This window comes from Cherax quadricarinatus, chromosome 72, assembly GCF_038502225.1.
Source record: "Cherax quadricarinatus isolate ZL_2023a chromosome 72, ASM3850222v1, whole genome shotgun sequence".
In the NCBI taxonomy this organism is placed as follows: Eukaryota; Metazoa; Arthropoda; class Malacostraca; order Decapoda; family Parastacidae; genus Cherax; species Cherax quadricarinatus.
The window spans coordinates 23774077-23797427 of NC_091363.1; the positions used below are offsets into that span (position 1 = coordinate 23774077).

General features: G+C 43.1%; 1 protein-coding gene across 1 annotated transcript in view; it reads left to right on the forward strand.

Annotated features, from left to right (window-relative positions):
- Window positions 1-4620: 4620 nt before the first annotated feature.
- Window positions 4621-23351, forward strand: part of LOC128701223 (TELO2-interacting protein 2) — a gene marked incomplete at its 3' end in the record, with an annotated part of 71479 nt that continues 52748 nt past the window's right edge. The window contains 2 exon segments of the mRNA XM_070100473.1: window positions 4621-4729; window positions 5444-5568.

The following is a 23351-nucleotide window of genomic DNA, read 5'->3' on the forward strand; positions in this document are numbered from 1 at the left end:
TGTGTGAGACTTGGTGCCCTTAATGTATGAGACTTGGTGCCCATATTGTGTGAGACTTGTTGCCCATAATGTGTGAGACTTGGCGCCCTTAATGTGTGAGACATGGTGCCCATAATGTGTGAGACTTAGTGCCCATAATGTGTGAGACTTGGTGCCCATAATGTGTGAGACTTGGTGCCCATAATGTGTGAGACTTGGTGCCCATAATGTGTGAGACTTTGTGCCCATATATGTAAGACTTGGTGCCCATATATGTAAGACTTGGTGCCCATATATGTAAAACTTGGTGCCCATAATGTCTGAGACTTGGTGCCCTTAATGGGAGACTTGGTGCCCATAATGTGTGAGACTTGGTGCCCATAATGTGTGAGACTTGGTGCCCATATATGAAAGACTTGGTGCCCATATATGTAAAACTTGGTGCCCATATATGTAAGACTTGGTGCCCATAATGTGTGAGACTTGGTGCTCTTAATGTGTGAGACTTGGTGCCCATAATGTGTGAGACTTGGTGCCCATATATGTAAGACTTGGTGCCCATAATGTGTGAGACTTGTTGCCCATAATGTGTGAGACTTGGTGCCCATAATGTGTGAGACTTGGTGCCCATAATGTGTGAGACTTGGTGCCTATAATGTGTGAGACTTGGTGCCCATAATGTGTGAGACTTGGTACCCATATAAGTAAGACTTCGTGCCCATATATGTAAGACTTGGTGCCCATAATGTGTGAGACTTGGTGCCCTTAATGTGTGAGACTTGGTGTCCATAATGTGTGAGACTTGGTGCCCATATATGTAAGACTTGGTGCCCATAATGTGTGAGACTTGGTGCCTTTAATGTGTGAGACTTGGTGCCCATAATGTGTGAGACTTGGGGCCCATAATGTGTGAGACTTGGTGCCCTTAATGTGAGAGAATTGGTGCCCTTAATGTGTGAGACTTGGTGCCCATAATGTGTGAGACTTGGTGCCCTTAATGTGTGAGACTTTGTGCCAATATTGTGTGAGACTTGTTGCCCATAATGTGTGAGACTTGGTGCCCTTAATGTGTGGGACTTGGTGCCCATAATGTGTGAGACTTGGTGCCCTTAATGTGTGAGATATGGGGTCCATAATGTGTGAGACTTGGTGCCCATAATGTGTGAGACTTGGTGCCCATAATGTGTGAGACTTGGTGCCTATAATGTGTGAGATTTGGTGCCCATAATGTGTGAGACTTGGTGTCCATAATGTGTGAGACTTGGTGCCCATAAGGTGTGAGACTTGGTGCCCATAATGTGTGAGACTTGGTGCCGATAATGTGTGAGATTTGGTGCCCATAATGTGTGAGACTTGGTGCCCATAATATGTGAGACTTGGTGCCCTTAATGTGTGAGACTTGGTGTCCATAATGTGTGAGACTTGGTGCCCATAATGTGTGAGACTTGGTGCCCATAATGGGTGAGACTTGGTGCCCATAATGTGTGAGACTTTGTGCCCATAATGTGTGAGACTTGGTGCCCTTAATGTGTGAGACTTGGTGTCCATAATGTGTGAGACTTGGTGCCCATATATGTAAGACTTGGTGCCCATAATGTGTGAGACTTGGTGCCTTTAATGTGTGAGACTTGGTGCCCATAATGTGTGAGACTTGGTGCCCATATATGTAAGACTTGATGCCCATAATGTGTGAGACTTGGTGCCCATAATGTGTGAGACTTGGTGCCCTTAATGTGTGAGACTTGGTGCCCATATTGTGTGAGACTTGTTGCCCATAATGTGTGAGACTTGGCGCCCTTAATGTGTGAGACATGGTGCCCATAATGTGTGAGACTTGGTGCCCATAATGTGTGAGACTTGGTGCCCATAACGTGTGAGACTTGGTGCCCATAATGTGTGAGACTTGGTGCCCATAATGTGTGAGACTTGGTGCCCATATATGTAAGACTTGGTGCCCATATATGTAAGACTTGGTGCCCATATATGTAAGACTTGGTGCCCATAATGTCTGAGACTTGGTGCCCTTAATGTGAGACTTGGTGCCCATAATGTGTGAGACTTGGTGCCCATAATGTGTGAGACTTGGTGCCCATATATGAAAGACTTGGTGCCCATATATGTAAGACTTGGTGCCCATATATGTAAGACTTGGTGCCCATAATGTGTGAGACTTGGTGCTCTTAATGTGTGAGACTTGGTGCCCATAATGTGTGAGACTTGGTGCCCATATATATAAGACTTGGTGCCCATAATGTGTGAGACTTGGTGCCCATAATGTGTGAGACTTCGTGCCCATAATGTGTGAGACTTGGTGCCCATAATGTGTGAGACTTGGTGCCCATAATGTGTGAGACTTGGTGCCCATAATGTGTGAGACTTGGTACCCATATAAGTAAGACTTCGTGCCCATATATGTAAGACTTGGTGCCCATAATGTGTGAGACTTGGTGCCCTTAATGTGTGAGACTTGGTGTCCATAATGTGTGAGACTTGGTGCCCATATATGTAAGACTTGGTGCCCATAATGTGTGAGACTTGGTGCCTTTAATGTGTGAGACTTGGTGCCCATAATGTGTGAGACTTGGTGCCCATAATGTGTGAGACTTGGTGCCCATAATTTGTGAGACTTGGTGCCCTTAATGTGTGAGACTTGGTGTCCATAATGTGTGAGACTTGGTGCCCATAATGTGTGAGACATGGTGCCCATAATGTGTGAGACTTCGTGCCCATAATGTGTGAGACTTGGTGCCCATAATGTGTGAGACTTGGTGCCCATAATGTGAGAGACTTGGTGCCCATATATGTAAGACTTGGCGCCCATATATGTAAGACTTGGTGCCCATATATGTAAGACTTGGTGCCCATAATATGTGAGACTTGGTGCCCTTAATGTGAGACTTGGTGCCCATGATATGTGAGACTTGGTGCCCATAATGTGTGAGACTTGGTGCCCATATTGTGTGAGACTTGGTGCCCATAATGTGTGAGACTTGGTGCCCATATATGTGAGACTTGGTGCCCATATATGTAAGACTTGGTGCCAATATATGTAAGACTTGGTGCCCATAATGTGTGAGACTTGTTGCCCTTAATGTGTGAGACTTGGTGCCCATAATGTGTGAGACGGTGCCCATATATGTAAGACTTGGTGCCCATAATGTGTGAGACTTGGTGTCCATAATGTGTGAGACTTGGTGGCCATAATGTGTGAGACTTGGTGCCCATAATGTGTGAGACTTGGTGCCCATAATGTGTGAGACTTGGTGCCCATAATGTGAGAGACTTGGTGCCCATAATGTGTGAGACTTGTTGCCCTTAATGTGTGAGACTTGGTGCCCTTAATGTGTGAGACTTGGTGCCCTTAATGTGTGAGACTTGGTGCCCTTAATGTGTGAGACTTGGTGCCCATATATGTAAGACTTGGTGCCCATAATGTGTGAGACTTGGTGCCCATAATGTGTGAGACTTGGTGCCTTTAATGTGTGAGACTTGGTTCCCATAATGTGTGAGACTTGGTGCCCATAATGTGTGAGACTTGGTGCCCATAATGTGTGAGACTTGGTGCCCATAATGTGTGAGACTTGGTGCCTATAATGTGTGAGACTTGGTGCCCATAATGTGTGAGACTTGGTGCCCTTAATGTGTGAGAATTGGTGCCCATAATGTGTGAGACTTGGTGCCCATAATGTGTGAGACTTGGTGTCCATAATGTGTGAGACTTGGTGCCCATAATGTGTGAGACTTGGTGCCCATAATGTGTGAGACTTGGTGCCCATAATGTGTGAGACTTGGTGCCCATAATGTGTGAGACTTGGTGCCCATAATGTGTGAGACTTGGTGCCCATAATGTGTGAGACTTGGTGCCCATAATGTGTGAGACTTGGTGCCCATAATGTGTGAGACTTGGTGCCCATATATGTAAGATTTGGTGCCCATATATGTAAGACTTGGTGCCCATAATGTGTGAGACTTGGTGCCCATAATTTGTGAGACTTGGTGCCCTTAATGTTTGAGACTTGGTGCCCATAATGTGTGAGACTTGGTGGCCATAATGTGTGAGACTTGGTGCCCATAATGTGTGAGACTTGGTGCCCGTAATAAAAATTCACCACAGACACTAAAATTCTTGCCAAATAAAAATTTTGGTGGTCGGTCTGCAATCCAACCAATACGTCTCTCCATTAATCTTCAACAAACAACAAACTCAACAAACATGAATAATGTAGCTGGTTATTCTTTGGTCATGCGCCAAGAATGCACGAATGCTAATTAGCATATAGCTTGGTTAATACTAATAACTGGCGACAAGATATAAATAACCCGCCCATAGGAGAGATTATTATAATCATGGAGGAGCGCTAAACTCGTAAGATTATACAGCGCATATGTTGGGGGGTGGATGGTATTGAGGCTCAATTCAGGGAACAGGAGCACAGATCCAATTCCCTAGATCAAGAACCCCTCACCAGAGTCAATGATTCACAGATAGGAGAGAGGGATTCACACATAGGAGAGAGAAGCTTTTGGCGACGTTTCGGCCCGACTTAAACCATTTACAGGTTTCAGAGGAATGCTGAAGCCTCGACTCAGTCCTGTGGTTCATGATCAGCTTCACAGCTCGGTAGAGGACGTTGTCAGACAGTGTCTTCAGTGTCTGGCGTCACATCAACCGAGGAACAACCCGCTTAGCTGTGTATAACCAGCAAGGATATATACACTAAGATATATACATATCTCACCATACTGTGAAGTGTGTATCTATGTATACCCACCGGAAAGTGTCTCTATCTCTCACTACACATACACCCAGAGATTAATTTAGTTGAATATTAGTGATCATTGTCTCCTGGACAAGTGGTGAACTAGTGACGTGCAGCCTTAATGGCCGTCGTGTAGTTGACAGTATTAAGCTTAATCGCAAGTGTGTCTGTGGAAAGTGTTCACAAAGTGCCTATAACAGGTCTGGTCTCAGACCGGGCCGCGGGGACGTTGACCCGCGAAACCCTCTCCAGGTAAACTCCAGGTAAAGAAAGTTGTTTTAAGAGCTGATAACAATGTTGATAACGTTATAGCGTTATTAGTGTTGATTATAAGTATTGATAACGAAAGTGTTCGTAACGAGTGTTGGTACAAAGTGCTAACAAAAGTCTTGAAAACAAAAGTTAGCATGAACGTTACTAACAAAGTGTTGATAAAAACGTGGATAACAAGTGTTAACAACAACCTAGAGCGAGTTGATAAGTGTTGAAAGTTGACAAGTGTTGCAGAAAACTTAGATAACGCGTACCGCGAGTGCCGTTGTGACGGCGAGTGCCGTTAACACTGGTTATGGTAAGTGTTGGCAGGAGCGTTGGTAAGAGCGTTGATAGAGCGTTGAACACAAGTGTGATATAAAATTGCTGGTAAGGGTTATTTAACAAAAGTGTGTTGATAAAAAGTACCGATAACGGCATCTATTTCTCAGCACCACTTGAGGATCCAGAACCACTTAGGCCACAGCACCACTTGGGATCCCAGCTCTTCTTGGGCTCCACTGGTTCTTAATTTAATTACTCGCGTCATCCGGGCGTCATCTACCGTCAAGGGAAGGTGAGTTTATCAGTGGAAAGACATTGCTTTAATTCAACTTTACCCTTAGAGTTATTCGTATTTCCCAGCTGAACTGTGGTTTAATTAGTCAAGAAATTTATTATTTGTATTTTGAGAATAGTTGTAGATGAATGTGAATGACTCGTGTAAGTTGTGCTGGAGATGCTTGATGAAGGCGTGTGCTGAAGGGTACAACTGGTAGTACTTGTTGAAGGTGTGTTGAAGGGTACAACTGGTAGTACTTATTGAAGGTGTGTTGAAAGGTACAACTGGTAGTACTTGTTGAAGGTGTGTTGAAGGGCACAACTGGTAGTACTTGTTGAAGGTGTGTGCTGAAGGGTACAACTGGTAGTACTTGTTGAAGGTGTGTGCTGAAGGGTGTAACTTTTTTTTTTATTTAAAACGTAATATTACAACATAAAAAAATATATAGGAAACATCATCCCTTAACAAACAGGTATCCAAAACAGAATTCATAAGCACAGTACACCATATGAAATGCGCAACATTCCGACAGTCGCTATATACACTTCGAGCCACCTAGGATGTGTATCATGCATAAGTAAACATCAGATAAGATCTTTGTGGTCCAAATATGTCATCCTACCACAAAAATACACTAAAAGACATGCTATAATAAATCATATACCCGTATCTCCTCCACTAAAATAGATATTATATAATCACATAGCTAGACCTATAACATATATGTTTAGGAACATATTTTATAATTCTTAAAACATTATGACAAAATATTTCAAAACATCAATACACAAATAATATAATTACCATGCAAACATGCATCCTTATACCTGGACTAAAATTTCCCTTGTATCGTAACTCTCACAACAAGATAATACACGAGGTCCAATGAACCTTCTAACTCAACCATCTTACATCACGTTTGTCTGTTATATACAATTCACCACTAAACACCACCTTGACCATCCCTCAAATGCCTTCCACTCGAGGCTTCCTAACCATGATATTGCCACTCACGGCGTACATTACACATAACATAATAATGATGATATTTATACCAGAGCTATCAATACTAACCTAGATATTTAACAGTGTAGCATAACACCGAAGAATTTTTATTTATTTAAAATCATACACAAGACAAAATGTTAAGTTTAGATAAACATCTGCACTCCATGCGCTCCAAACACGCTTCATGTATCTACAGCTGGCATACGTAATGATCACCAGGACCAACACCTGGTTATCCTTTCCAGGGTAATCAACCTTTGGGCCCCCTCCTTCCAGAATGCCATACATACCGTTCTCCACACATACCTGGATCGTGCATTCACATGGTTTTCCATAATCATGTGGCAAGAGCTTACCCTAATACTGTGCACAGACAATTGAATTGTATTTCCTCCTTAGTAACACAGAGACAGCTTACCTCAAGGTACATGATACAGTCAAGCAATCACGTGAGCGACTGTGTCATATAACAGTTCATGAAAACACACCTGATTAAAAGAGAGCACTATTATACGCTCGCCCACAATCCGGGTTTATGTGCTGATCCAAACTCGCCACGATACATGAAATGCTCCCAGCCACCAAGACACACACTTCCCTCACACACCGTACACCACACATTTACTAATCAAAAGCATCATTCACGCCCACGCATACCTCAAGAAGCCAGCTTCATTTTACCCCTTAAGACTGCAACGCACGTAAGTCCCTGACACGGAAGCTACGATATCCCTCCGAAAAGGTTAAATGCCACCTGTTCCCAGTGATGTCCTTATTCCTCCGTTGTGTCGAATAAAATATCGCTGCCAGTGCCCTGATTCTCTCCCTTACTGACACATGTCTGTAAACCCATGACGTATACACCAAGTCCGTAACCCATTGCTTTCTGCACCGGCACCCCCCCCCCCCCACATCTAAGCTTAACGCCCTTAAAACGCTAATCCCACCTCCGCCCACCATACGTAAAACCCTACTAAACCACTCCCTCACTGGTTCCAACCTCGCACAAAAAAAAAAAACACATGAAAGACAGTGTCAATGTCCCCACACACACAACACTCCACACCCTCCTGCACACGCCTATTTGCCAACACTTCTCCAGATGGCAATATATTGTGAAGAAATTTAAACATTACCTCCTTTACCACTGCCTTCAATCTTTTAAACGGCCCCATATATGACTCCACGCATACATCGGATATATACCTTCCACCTTAGCAACCACCTCCCTACCATCCACCTGAGCCAGTCGTCCTATCTTGACCCTGTGTGGGGCCCATGCATAAATTAATCTCAACATTCCCTCACACATCTGGACATCTCTACCCCTCATCCAACGTTCTAAATCCCTGTGAACCCATGCCAAACCAGTGCCTGCAACCCTACCCTCCCTCAAATAACTGTGTTTAACATACATGCCCAACACAAATAACTGTGTTTAACATACATGCCCAACATCCTTTGATGCAGCGTCATTAATCCCAGCCCTCCCCGGCATGCCGGAAGACACATCATCTCTCGATAACCAGTCGCATACCGAACCCCAAATATATCGATATGCACGCTTCAACAGACGCTTCTCATCGCACGTTTTCAAGGGATATATACCTACCACATGCCACAGCTTACCATACAAAAGCACATTCACCACAATGGCATGCTGATGTAACGTCAGACCTGTACGCAATCCCGCCAATCTACCCAGAACCCTATCCACAGCTTCTCTCGAATTCACCTCCCTTGCCTCCTGAAGGTTTCCCATATGAACAACCCCACACACCAGGGGCCAGCCTTCTTCCTGTCCTAGAGTCCCACCCATGCTATCCCCCACCCTTATAAACATAGACTTTTCCCTATTAACCATCATCCCTGTTGCCCTTCCGAAACCCTCCACCAATTCACCCACCTTTCGTAAATCCTTTGACCTTCTGAATAGAACCGTGGTATCATCCACATAACCCACGATCCCTAGTTCCACAGCCACTTCATCTCTCTTCACTCCCTTACACTCCCTCGCACAGCCCTATAGAACGGTTCCTGAATCAACGCAAAGAGAAGCTGCGACACAGGGCACCCTTGCCTCAAGCCCCTTTCCATCCTAACTAGTTGTCCTAGCCTACCATTTACCTGCACCCGTACCATAGCCTGCTCATACAACACCTTTGCCCAACTGACGATTTCCCTCCCAAACCCTTACCACTGCATTAACTTCCACAGTGCCTCACGCTCCACACAGTCATATGCCGCATGCCAATCCAATGCTAATACCCCACCTTTATTTGCTCCCCCCCACTTTCGTCTATAAACCTACGTATGATCCCTTGCCCCACACACATTGATCGTCCAGGCACACCATATTGATCCTCATCCAAAACTCTGTCAAGAACTCTTTTTATCCTATTCCCTAACATTTTAGCAAAGATCTTGTAATCGCCACACATTAAAGATATCGATCGATAATCATGTACGTAATCAAAAGACTTCTTTTTCGGGACCATGAACACCACACCCATACGTTGCTGTTCCCCCAACCTACCTTTGGTTTTCCTTATAAAAATCACAAGGAATACCATCAATCCCCGGCAATTTTCCCACACTCATACCCTCCACTGCCATTCTAATCTCCTCCTCGCTTATAGGTCCACTCAGATTCAACCGATCCTTATGCTCTAGATTATAACATACCTATTCACCCATTTCCCCTAGCACCACATCATTAACCCCCCACTCTTGTCATGCATCTCATACCATGCATCGATGTAGCAACCCATACCCTCTGTTGACATGAGCACCTGCCCCTGATGATACCCCTCCAATTGCTCCTGGACACTCAAGCTCATTATTTCCGTCACCCTGCGACGTTTTCCCTGCTCTCTCAAGACATATGCCTTAGGGCAGTCGCCCCATAAAACCTCATCGATTCCTCCTGCGATTCGAGCTGCATCAAATTCACGATTTTGAATGTCCCTAATCAATTGTTTTAAACCCTCAATCTCAGCCACCGGATACTCGCCCCTCCTCCTCCTCCCATATAGCATTCCTGCAGTTGACCTTCAAGGTAATGTGAAACACCATATTGAAATCTCCGCTCTTCCCTTCCCCGTTTCTGATAAAAATCCCTCACCTTCCCCTTACCGACCGTGTCCCACCACTCATGGATGTCTACCCCCACCCAACCGTCTGCCCACCATCTCCTCCAAGCACTCTCAAAAGATTCCCTCCCACCCCCTTTACACAATAACCCAACATTCAACATCCAATAACCCCTGAAACGCTTTGGCAATCCCTCCCAGTCCAAGTCCACCAGAACCCCTCTATGGTCAGAGAAGCTCGCATTCAATGCACAAACACTGCTTACCCTCACCCCCCGAGAAACATAGATCCGATCCAGCCTCGCCGCATAATCGCGCCTAATGAACGTATACATGACCCCGCCCACCTCCTCCCCTCCAACATCCACTACATTCACACGTCCCAACACATCCCCTAAATATCCCGAAAAAAACCTTCCTTTAGGTTCTACGTCCTTACGGCGAACAATACAGTTCCAATCACCTCTTAGAATCATTACGGCTGGCAGCGATCTTAAATGGTAAACAAGGACGTCCTGAAAGAACCTATTTTTGACGCCCATGTCTCCTTCCGCAGGCCCATACACCCCTATGAAACCCACTTGAACCCCACCCCATGCACCATCCACCCAAACCACCCGCCCCTCCTCCCCCTATCTTTGCAGAGAAAACAGGCTAGCTTCTTTAATTAACAATGCCACACCACCTTTCAATCGTGCAGAACAACCCATGTACACATCGTATCCATCAATCATTAACTCTCCCAATGATTTGTAATTGTGTTCTTGCAGGAACACAACGTCAGGTACATATCTCTTTAAAAATACCTCCAGACTCTTACATTTGTCTACTGACTTCAACCCATTAATATTTAAAGTAATACACTCGAAGGATTCAATGGAGGCTTGCCTTTAGAGACCTTAACACTCTTAAATCCTATACGAGCACCCCCACCTCTCCCCCACACCCCCCCTGTGCCTTCCCCTTTTACAAGCTCAACACACATTGTTCCACCCGTACCTCTACGGGCCACATCTTGCCATGCTTTTTTCCCAGACCTTTGCCCAGGAGTTAAAACGTCATCACTATCGGTTATCACAGCAGCTGTGAAGGCTTACTCAGCCCTGTAATAACTTCAGACAGTATTACTCAGGCTGGCTCCTCCTCAAGAAAATTAATGAATAGAAAAAGAAATAACAGACAAACACTTTATTATACAGAAAATATAAAATATAAAACACTTACATATGAAATATTAATCCTACATTAAAGAAAATGAAAAATGAAAAATATAAATAACTGAATTCAATGCTAATATGTATAGGAGTGTCTGGTGTTGGTGACACTGTTGTTGAAATCGTAGCCGTTGCTGATGATGGGGGGGGGTCGCAGGTATTGGTTACGACCCACTGGCTAGTTCTTCACAGTATAGCCGTGAGTATTATATCCCGATGACAGGAAAGCAGGTTCTTTACCGCTGCAATGATGTGGGGTTACGTCCTGCAATTTCATACAGGTGCACAGGTAATTAAATCCAAAATGGGATGTCTCGAGGACGTTAGTCCGTCTCCATCAGTTCTTCTCGTTGATTGACAGGTGACCCTCTCTGTCATCCAAGCTGAAAAGATAGACAGGTTATGCACTGCTTAAATAATCACTCTCCATGATAAGTACAATACCCAAAAGACGTGGTGATTATTACAACAGTCAACTTAGAGCAAGGCTGAAAAGACTAAGTTTATTATTGGTCAAAAGTGAAGCTTTCAACCAATAAATCCACTAGAATACAAGGCAGGCATGTACTTACAGTAGTGTTGGGAGCTGTGAGTCGAGTGATTTACTGTTTGACCAGAGCCCCACACGTCACCTTTCGGGGGGATGGGAAGAGGGAGGGGAAGGGATAGTGGGAGCTAGACTGACCCTACGTTAACAAGCAGCCGGCAATCAAACTATCACTTTAGGGGTGGGGGAGAAAAGGCGGGAATAGTGGAAGCTGGACTTACCCTACCTTAACAAGTAGCCAGCAATGAAACTATTGTTACTATATACTCCCTCGCTACTCCTATCTACTGAACTTTTCCCTCACACTCCCCCATACCAAGACTTATAGTCAAGGAGTATAAGAAGAATAGGCGAGGAAAAAGTTGTAACATATGGAAGTTGCGTAAGGCAAGAAATCTTCTACTGACTGTCACGACTTAACCAGTCAGAGAAATAATTGGATGAACCATTGATATGCACAGTATGGAACTTAAAAGCCTGGAGTGCCAATGTCCACATCAAGAGGCGACTGTTGGTTCCCTTAAAAGTTTCTAGGAATATCAAAGGTTTGTGGTCCGTTTCTAAAATGAATTCTTTTTTCAGCAAATAAAATTTAAGTTTGGAGATTCCCCACACAAGGGCCAAACATTCCTTTTCTATGGTGGAGTATCTCGTTTCTGTGGGAAGGAGTTTCCGGCTTAGGAAGCATACAGGGAAGGGAGTACCATCATTGTATTGTAGTAACACTGCACCTAAGCCAGTATTGGAGGCATCAGTTCTTAAACAAAATGTTTTATTAATATCTGGAATCTTAAGTATAGGGTCTTTCGAAAAGATACTTTTAATCTCATTAAACTTTTCCTGAGCTACGTCGGAAAGTTAAAGAGGTTCCTTTACAGACTTTTTAAGGAAGTCGGATAAGATGCCTGTAAGATCAGTAAGGTTCGGGATAAACTGTGCATAAAAATTTACAGAACCAAGAAAGCTATGCATGAGCTTCTTGGTTTTGGGGAATTTAAATTCTAATAAAGCTTTGATCTTACTGGGGAGAGGCTGCAGAGAGTTATTAGAAAGTATCAGTCCAAGATATCTAATCTTGTTATACCCCAGGAAACATTTCTTCGGCTTGGCAGTGAGGCCATGTGAGCGTAACCTATGCAAAACTGATGTTAATGTTTGGATATGTTCGCCCCACGTGGATGTCATTACGTAAATGTAATCAAAATAAACTGAAACATTTGGCATATTACCCAAGACCTTTCTCATTTTCTCATCAGTCTCAAATAGGTAGCACAGGCAGTTACCAAACCGAAGGGCAGTTCTATATTGCATCAGTCCTTGGTGTGTAGGAATAGCGGTGTACTGCTTAGAAGGATCTAACATTACTTGATATGCCTGTGCAATATCAATCTCTGAAAAGAAGGAAGCGTTATAAAATTTGTGTAGATCGCTATCTATTAAGGGCATAGGCTCAGCATCTCACCGAGTTATAGCATTAAGGCCTCTGAAGTCAATAGCAAGTTTATATGAATTATCCTCCTTCTTAACCATTACTACTGGTGAATAATATGAAGATACTGAAGGTTCAATGATCTTTAGTTTTAATAATTTGTCTACCTATCGGTCAAATGCATCCCTAAGGTGAACTGGAACTGGGTATAATTTTCGTTTGATAGGATTGTCCGTCACTAAGTCAATCTTATGGACTACCGTGGAGGTAACACCTGGAATATCAGTAAAGACGTCTGAAAAGTTACTCACACATTGAAGTAGTTCATGTCTCTTATGGTCATCCAAAGATTCATTAATATTAATGTTGGTTGCGTCCGAGTGGTCAAGAGTCACCAAGTCATGTAGTTCTTCATCATAGTCTAAGTTAGAGGTGTCAATTACGCACACATTACATTCTTCAGTTGTCTTATCAAGTTCGTGTGGAAAAACTAAGTCAAAGTTATTAAGGCAGTTAACCGAATTTCTTCGGTAATATTTCTTAAGGATGTTGATATGATAAAGCTTAGGTTTTCCCTTGACTTCTATGAGGTAGTCAACTTTCCCACAAATTTTTAATACTTTATATGGACCTTTCCATGCTACTAATAATTTATTTGACTTGATAGGCAAAAGTACAAGAACTTCATCCCCTACTTTAAAACTTCTCCTCTGACTTTTGGAGTCAAAATAGGTTTTGTACTGGTCCATTGACAAGCTTAGGTTTTTCGAAACTATGTCAGAGGTCTCCTCAAGTTTGGATCTAAGGTTAAGGAGAAACTGATAAGAAGACTGAACCTCAGCATTTACCTTCTCATTAGTCCATAAGTCATGAAGGATGGACAATGGGCCTCTGGCCTGTCTACCATAGAGAAGTTCAAAAGGTGAAAACCCCAAAGAGTCACTGGGAACTTCCCTCATGGCAAACAAAGCACAGAGTAGGTAACGATGCCACTCCTTAGGTTTAAGGGAGCAAAGTTTCCTTAAAATGGACTTGAGAATTGAATGCTGGCGCTCAATCCTCCCATTACAGCTGGGATGATAGGGTGTGGTGAAGAGAGCCTTCACTCCCAGAAGTTGGTATAGGTGTTGCATTAAGTCAGATGTGAATTGTGTCCCACGGTCAGACAAAATTTCTCTATGGATACCCACTCTGGAGAAGATGGACAAAAGGGCTTCAGCCACCTCTGTAGTAGTTATGGTCTTTAAGGGTATGGCTTCAGGGAAACTCGAAGCATAATCAACTAACGTTAATATATATCTATGTCCCCCAGATGAAAGTGGAGATAAAGGACCAACGATGTCAATAGCTACTCTTTCAAACGGTACTGTAAAGATAGGCATTTTGACCATAGGTACTCGCCTGGTACCTCGGGAGGATGACAGTTGGCAAACTTTACACGATCTACAATAGGTAGTGATATCTGAGGACATTTTTGGCCAAAAATAGGTTTCCCTAATTTTATTTAAGGTTTTACGATGCGAGAAATGTCCGGCCACTGGCAGGTCATGAGCCATTTTAAGAACAGTCTCTCTGCAGTTTCTTGGAACAACTAAGATGGAATAGTCTATCTCATCTGAATTTAATTTGAATACTGACTTGTACAAGATAACTTTTGTATATTCAAATTTATATGAAAAGTTTTTCCTTTGGATAACTTGATTTTGTTTAGCAGCATTATGGCAATTCTGAAGAGAAGGGCAATTACGTTGTAAATTGACAAAGGAGTCCTTCGATATATCTAAAGGCTTAAAGTCAGGGAAAATCAAAGGATGGATAGTAGGAGAAGCCTGGGCTTTGGTCTGAGCCCTAGTCAAGACATTTATGGTATCGGAGGTGATATCTTCACTTTCATCTAACAAGTGAACCGGTGATCCTACTTCGCTTTCGAGAGTAGCATCACTGGTTTTTAATCCCACATGAAACTTACGAGACATTGTCTCATCTGAACTTTCGAGGGGCTTCTCTGACTCTACAGGAAGATGATCTGAAACACCTATGTCCATCTTTGGTGGTGAAAGGTCAACCTCAGAAGGAAGAATGGCACCTTGTACATTACCTATTAGTACGGAGCAAGAAGTGATGGGAGCTAGTACGGCTTCAGACCAACCTGTGAACCATTTAGACCTAATGTAACAACGGATGGTAGGAAAAGTGTCCGTACGGCCCAAGTCTGAAAGTATAGCAGAGGAATGAGTTTCTTTAAGGTTAGGGAACAGCTTATCAGAAATAACTACACATGTGCATCCAGTGTCTCGTAAAATGGTAGATACATTAAGTCCATTAACTGTTCCTGAACAGAAGGGTGCTTGGTCATTACAGTCTTTAAAACATCTTCCAACTTTTTGGACCTTCTTAGAAGGACAATCTGGACGTTTATGTCCCTTAACACCACACAAATGACAAACAGGAATAAAAGAAGTCATTTTACTTTCCACTAGAGGCTTTGATTTCTTAAGGTCTGATGAACCCTTGCCCTTAGGGTTCGATCCCTTTAGGTCTTTATAGGAATTGTGAGCCTCAGCATACAGGTCAGCAGCCTCAGCAACTTTCTCAGCTTTAATCAGGTTACGTTCTCTGATGAATGTTCGTATCTGGTGAGGAAGAGCTGTCAGGAACTGGTCAGCAACCATGAAGTCTCGAAGAGATTCATAACTATGATCAATTCCTGAACTCTATCCAAAAGTCGAACAAACGAAAGAGTGTTACCTGTAACTGCTGAAAGTTCTGGCCAGGCTGTAAGATGGAATACCTGAAATCTTTCCTGTAAGAATTAGTGGTTTTTTGATATGCTTTAAGGATTGCCTTCTTCAGTAGGTTATAATTACATATGATATCCTGCGACGAAGTTGCATAGATATTCAAAGTGGTACCAGAAAATAACATTCCTAACCTGGTAGCCCAGGTGTCAGCAGGCCATTCACAGAGGGTAGCGGTATTTTCAAACCTGATAATGTATGAAGTTATGTCTTCCCCCTCTGTGAAGGGAGGTAAATTAGGTGTTGGAATATGTGCACTGACTGCACGTTGTTCCATTACTCCTTCCTCTAATTGTTGTTGTGTAAAAGTTAACTTTTTATTCTCTAATTCAAGGCGAGATTTTTCGAGCTCTCGATCCTTTTCTCTCTATTAACTCATGTTCTCTAGTTTTTTCCTCAACTTCTCTATCCTTTGCTCTTTCCTCAAGTTCTCTTAATTTAACCTGTTCCTCACGTATCTTAGCTTGTTCTTCACATTCTCTAGCTCTTTCCTCACGATCAAGTCTATCACGCTCTTTTTGGTCTTCTCGCTCTCTAACCGTCTTTCGCGGATTTCTCTCTCAATTCTCTCTCCTTTTTCTCTTCTCTTTCCCTTTCTAGCTGTCTTTCTTCTCTCTCAATTCTCTCTTTCAAGTCTTTCCTGGATCTTAGCACTAATGAAAGATTCTAAATTTTTCCCTGTTATTCCTAACTTACTTCCAGCGTTCATCCAAAACTGGTATTCCTCCATGCTTGCAAGAATAACTTAAACTATCAGGGGAAATGAAACGAGTATTAAAGAAAATGGAGGGTTCAATTCCTGCTCCGCTCAAACTGTAAATAAACCAGAGGGCTCGATCCCTGCTTCAATTAAACATGTATTAATTAAAACGAAGGGTTCTATGCCGAATCCGAGCAAACAGTAAGTAGAATGGGGTCATTTGACCATCCAATCTTCTCACCAACAAATCAAGAGTGTCCTATGACAGTTCCCTTGATATAATAAAGAGCTCAGTGAAACAAATTGTCACTGGAAAATCTCGGGTCCCTAGAGTCTAATCCTCCAAAGTGTTTCAAGCTCCAAAAAGTGGCAGAATTAAATATTATATCCTGCCTGACTTGTCTTACAATAAATTGAGACTATAACAATCACCAAATCTTTTAAATGCCTGTACTGTAGTCCTACCAAAGAGAATGATTACTCATGGCTGGTGGTAACCGTCTGTGGTATGCGGCGTTGAAGTTCCAATGGTAGATTCGAGATGGAGTTGAATCTTGATTCAGTCGAGTTAATCCTGGCAAGGTCGCCACTTGTGAAGGCTTACTCAGCCCTGTAACAGCTTCAGTCAGTATTACCATGGCTGGCTCCTCCTCAGGAAAATTAATGAATAGAAAAAGAAATAATAACAGACAAACATAAACACTTTATTATATAGAAAATATAAAATATAAAACACTTAAATATGAAATATTAATCCTACATTAAAGAAAATGAAAAATGAAAAATATAAATAACTGAATTCAATGCTAATATATATATAGGGGTGTCTGGTGTTGGTGACACTGTTGTTGAAATCGTAGCCGTTGCTGATGATGGAGGGGGGGGGTCGCAGGTGTTGGTTACGACCCACTGGCTAGTTCTTCACAGTATAGCCATGAGTATTATATCCCGATGACAGGAAAGCAGGTTCTTTACCGCTGCAATGATGTGGGGTTACGTCCTGCAATTTCATACAGCTGCACAGGTAATTAAATCCAAAATGGGACGTCTCCAGGACCTTAGTCCGTCTCCATCAGTTCTTCTCGTTGATTGACAGGTGACCCCCTCTGTCATCCAAGCTGAAAAGATAGACAGGTTACGCACTGCTTAAATAATCACTCTCCATGATAAGTACAATACCCAAAAGACGTGGCGATTATTACAACAGTCAACTTAGAGCAAGGCTGAAAAGACTAAGTTTGTTATTGGTCAAAAGTGAAGCTTTCAACCAATAAATCCACTAGAATACAAGGCAGGCATGTACTTACAGTAGTGTTGAGCTGTGAGTCGAGTGATTTACTGTTTGACCAGAGCTCCACACGTCACCTTTCGGGGGGGGGGGGGGAAGAGGGAGGGGAAGGGATAGTGGGAGCTAGACTGACCCTACGTTAACAAGCAGCCGGCAATCAAACTATCACTTTAGGGGTGGGGGAGAAAAGGCGGGAATAGTGGGAGCTGGACTTACCCTACCTTAACAAGTAGCCGGCAATGAAACTATTGTTACTATATACTCCCTCGCTACTCCTATCTACTGAACTTTTCCCTCACAGCAGCTCTCTTGCGAGAGCTACTATCTGCAACCAAAGCCTCCTCTAGACTATTATCCCTGTGGACGTCCACTACTACAACCTGCTCTGCTTCCACACCACACGCGACCTGCACGTTGGGGCCTCCTTCCCTTGCCTCTACACCCTCTTTTTCCAACCCAGCATGGATCATCGCAGACGCCGAAACGTCCAGCAAGTCATGCAGAGCCTCCTGAATGGATGCCTCCATTACATCCTGAGCAATTACAGAATCCTCCTCGGCCGTCGCCGATACCAAGCCTACGTCCTCTCCAACGCCAAGTAGGGTCACACATGCAGAAGACATCTCTGTCTCCCTCTCTACCTCCTCACTCCAAGTCTCTCATGCCAGAGACTCATGCTGCGTTGCCGTAGCATATGTTTGCTGCTTCATTGCATCATCAGTCCTTGTATCATTCGTTGATCTTCCTTGTCGCGTAGGACGTTGCGCCGAGATGTGGTCATATGTCCCACACAGTCGACACTTGCGCCTCTGACCCGTGTACGTAACAAAGACTTGAATGTGGAAGTCCTCCAACACTACGTACGATGGTATAGGGTGCTTAAGGGACATTTTAAGGGAAAACAACCCTTCCGGCATACCAACAAGTGGTCCATCACGCCAACGTCCCAATGTCGCCAAATGTATCGTACCATAACGCCCAAAAATGTTCCTTAAATCACTCTCATCAGCTTCAAAAGGAAAATTATGCACCTTGATCCAAGTGTAAAACCGTGATACATCATGGAGGCGGACAGTAACACCAGGGTTAACCGGCTTAACCACATCCTGGTACCTGGCCACCATGTTTTCATAAGTGCTGCTCTGCCGGAATTTGACGAAAAGCCTTGAACTACCATTCAACGACACTCCATAAAGCTCCTCATTTTCGATGCCATACGTCTCCCTTAATATCGCCGTCAGCAAAAGATGGGTGTTCTGACTGTTGAGCGAGCCATTCACAAGTTCAAGACAGTGTTGATACGCCTACGTCCACCTTCCACCATTATGAAAGTGCTGACAGGAAAACTGCGCAGAAAACCAGCTGATTCAGGAGCGTCTGCGCAGCAGGTCCACACGGCCCGAGAGCGATAAGGACAATGATGCTGAAGGGTGTAACTGATGGTGCTTGAAAAAGCACGCTGAAGGCTAGAAATACTGATACTTGTAGAAAATGCAGGTTGAACAGTACAACTGGGCATCTTTGCTGAATTAGACTGTTGAATGGTATAACTAGGAATGCCTGCAGATGTGGGATAAATGAGTATTATTAGGAACACTTAACGGTGTAGGTTGCGTAGGTATAACAGGAAATGTTTGAAGGAGTTGCTGATTATGAGGTATAACTGGGAATGATTGAAGAAGGTGGAGGTTATAAAGTGTAACAGGAAGTGCTTGTAGATGAATGGTTCAAAGAACCGACATGTTGTTAAATTAGACACATGTGCAACTCTTGGGTATCTTTATTGAGGAAACGTTTCGCTACACAGTGGCTTCATCAGTCCATACATAGGAGAAACTTGAAGAACAGGAGGAGAATGAGGTAATCAGTCCCTCAACCTTGAGTCGATGTAGTCAGTCCATCAATCTTAAATAGAATACGGCATATGAGCGGAGAAGCAGCTTATAAACCGTATGGCAGGAGAGGTGCAGCAGTCGTAGGTGGTGTCACATTTGTCCAATGTGGAAGTAGGTCGTGCCCAAGGGGTAGGCAAGCGAAGAATTCCCAAGTATTAAGATCCCAAGAAGTTGCAGTGTCTGACAGGATTGTAGATGAATGATTCAAAGAACCATGCAACTTCTTGGGATCTTAGCACTTGGGAATTCTTCGCTTGCCTACCCCTTGGGCACGACCTACTTCCACATTGGACAAATGTGACACCACCTACGACTGCTGCACCTCTCCTGCCATACGGTTTATAAGCTGCTTCTCCGCTCATATGCCGTATTCTATTTAAGATTGATGGACTGACTACATCGACTCAAGGTTGAGGGACTGATTACCTCATTCTCCTCCTGTTCTTCAAGTTTCTCCTATGTATGGACTAATGAAGCCACTGTGTAGCGAAACGTTTCCTCAATAAAGATACCCAAGAGTTGCACATGTGTCTAATTTAACAGGAAGTGCTTGCTGAAGGTGCAGGTTGAATGGAATACCTGGCGCATGATTAGCGTTCTAATAAGCACTATTTACCTTGCAGGTAAGTGAGAAGTGACAACTGTTATGGGAGAGTTGACCCACCATTGCTAAGGTAAGTTCCCACTTTATACCAGTCGTCTCGTAAATCGCGTTCCAGTGTTAACTATTATCTTCTAACATGTACAACATCTGTGGATGAAAAGAAATAGTTGCAGATCTATAACATCATGACATATTCCTTCTACTGTTATGGTCTGCTGTGTTCTTTTATACGAAAATAACTTATGAGCTTCGTTAGTGATTCATTATAAACGACAGAACAAGCTTCAGAAAGCCAGCACTGGAAACGCGCTGAAGATTGAAGGTCTGTGTCTCGACACTTTACGGAAATTCTCTGGAAATGACCGCAGAGTATTTCTCCTTTGTTATTGCAGTGTTTGAATGGGTTGATCTCCAGCTTTGTGTTACTGTACATGCAGGTATACATATGCACTTGGATACATTCACGTGTATATGCAGTAATCGCGAACGAGCGACAGAAGATGCAAAATACGCACAGGTGGAGTTGAATGATAACTCGAGGCATTTCGTGTTGCAATCAACACGATTTGCCTAGAGCTATCAGTCATCAGGAGCTTGCAATGTTTCAGTGATAAAGTAATCCAGACTGATTCATTCAGGAGATCAGTGACTGTTTCCTTTCACAAGCTTCCTCTCCTTGAAGCTCTTAATACATAGTTATATACGATCATGAAATTTTGCCAACTACCTACATACGAACACAGATATACACATACGTAAACATGTGCACATGCAAACATGTGCATGCATGCAAGCACACAAGAATACATTTGTAGCTGCTTACATATGCACACTCATACATGAGCAAAGGCTTACAAATTTTTGTATTTTGTATTTTAGAGCTTAATACTCTGGAATGCAGGATATTGTGGAGAGGCGCAAGGTAGAGATAATGGATCTGGAGTCGAGTTATGACCAGAACTTTGGTAAGATGGGAAAGGAAGAAGGATGGGTTAAGGATGGAAATATGGGAAATGAGTGGGTTTGGGGAAGGGAAGGGAAGTAATGAAGGCAAGTAGCCTAACCACTTTGGTGCATTTTAATACAAGTGTGTGTGTGTGTGTGTGTGTGTGTGTGTGTGTGTGTGTGTGTAGTGTTATTCGCCTTACTCCTATATTGGGAGAGTTTCTTGGGCCAACTTAGTGCTCTGATCTGGACTCTTTGTAGCTGTAAAATGTTGGATTTTGTTGTCAGTGACATGGGCACACGAGGATATTCGAGCATAGGTCTTATCTTGTACAGGTGCTTTTAGATGTGGGAAGAGCCTTGATTAAACATGTATAGATTGCTGAGGCGGCTTTGACTAAGTTCACCTTGACGGAGATGTGAGATTTGGAGTGGAGTAATATGTCTATCTCACATCCCAGGATCTTGTTCGGGTTTCTGATAGCAATAGGTGTGCCTCTGATGGAGATAACCCCTTCATCTTCTATAGTTTTTGCAAAACATCCATTGGTGCTAATGAAGACTTTGTATTGGTCATGATTTTCCATTTTTTCTCCCAGTTAGCTGTTCATTTTCTCTTACCCTCACACGCTTATGTTTTACCGATATGGGGTGGATGACATGCATGGATAACATCGTCAGCAAATTGTATGATAATGTCGTTGAATTCGGATTGAGGGAGATAGTTTACATATAGGTTGAACAGTACGAGCCTTGTGGCACTCCAGCTGTCGGTGTGAAAGGCTCTGCCGACTTGCCGTTGAAGGAGGGGATGATGCGTCTTTCTGAGAAGTTGTGTATGAACCTGAGAGAAATCCAGTTGTGGTCCGGAAGGTCGGCAAATTTAAATAAGAGACGGTCGTGTCACAGAATGCCAAATGCTTTGTGTACATCCCTATTTGCAATTAGGGCAAGGTTGCCCTATTTCCTCAAGCTGTCCACAGCATCGAAGACGATACTGATACCGTGTTGGGTTACCCTGTTCTGTCCTGAAACCAAACTTTTTTCAGTTAAGAGGTGATTGTACTCCATGTAGTAGTAGTTCATTATGTTGGAAATTATTTTTTCAAGGACTTAGTGACTTCAAGTAATGAGACAGGTCTATAGTCCTTCGGTTTATCTTTGTCTTTATTGGGTTTTGCAATGAATATCATCCTTGCCGTCTTAAGTGTCTCAGAAAAGTGTCCCGAGGCCTAGGTGGCATTAAAGATATTTACCAGAGACATTTTGCAGTTTCGAGGTGAGAACTTTAATTGTTTCACTGTAATACTTGAGAGGCCAGGGGCTTTATTTCTCATTCTGCCTATAACTTGACTCATCTCACTGAGTGTGATTGGTCTTGTAAGGGGGTGTTCATGTATCAGTTAATTGTATTGGTTCGAAATTAGTCCGGTTGTCATCTCCCCATTCGTTGCCTCACTTGTGATGGTTATTGTTAAAACTTCTATCACTGTGTGAGAGAATTTTCTCAGACATCGCACATCAGATTAGCTTGGTCTTGTGAGTCACCAAGTTTAATATCAACTTCCTCATCGTCGTCGTCGGTGAGGGAATGTATTAGGTAATAGGTTTGTGTTTGGTGGCTGTATAGCCCTTGTGGCTTAGCGCTTCCTTTTGATTATAATAATAATTGTTTAGTCCCCAGAGGCTGGCGAATCTTAGTCCAAAACTGTTGAGGTCGATGTTTGTATTGGTTAGCTTGAAGAAAAAGATATTTCTATATTTCACTTTTGAGTTGTGTGATTAAGGTGATTAATTCTCTTCTCAACCTCTGCAGTATAGCCCTTGTAGGTTGTCTCGTTTGGTGGTGCCTTCTACACTTTGCTTGATAATTTTTCATGCAGTCCATAATTTCCCTGGTTGGTTTATATTGCTGATAGATCATTTATGTATTTAATTGACAACATAAATGAGTGGCCTCTGAGATTCTTTCATGGAAAGAGCTGATTGCCTCGTCCCCTTCAGGGACTGCCTGAAGGGGTAGTCCCTGATGGAGTCAAAACCTCGAGTTTTTACATTGGGTTTCGGAGGAGTGGGTATTCTAAATGGTAAAGTCTAGAGTTTTGTTATAACAGGGATGTGGTCTGACCCAACGTTTCCATCAGGGGAGAGACTGCAGTAGTACAGGTCACAATCTCTGTTGGTTAAGATTATTTCAGGTGTCCTCGGGTGAGGGCCTACCTATGACTTGAATGTTGGACCTTGGAGCGATAGTTCTTGCTGACATATTAAATATTTG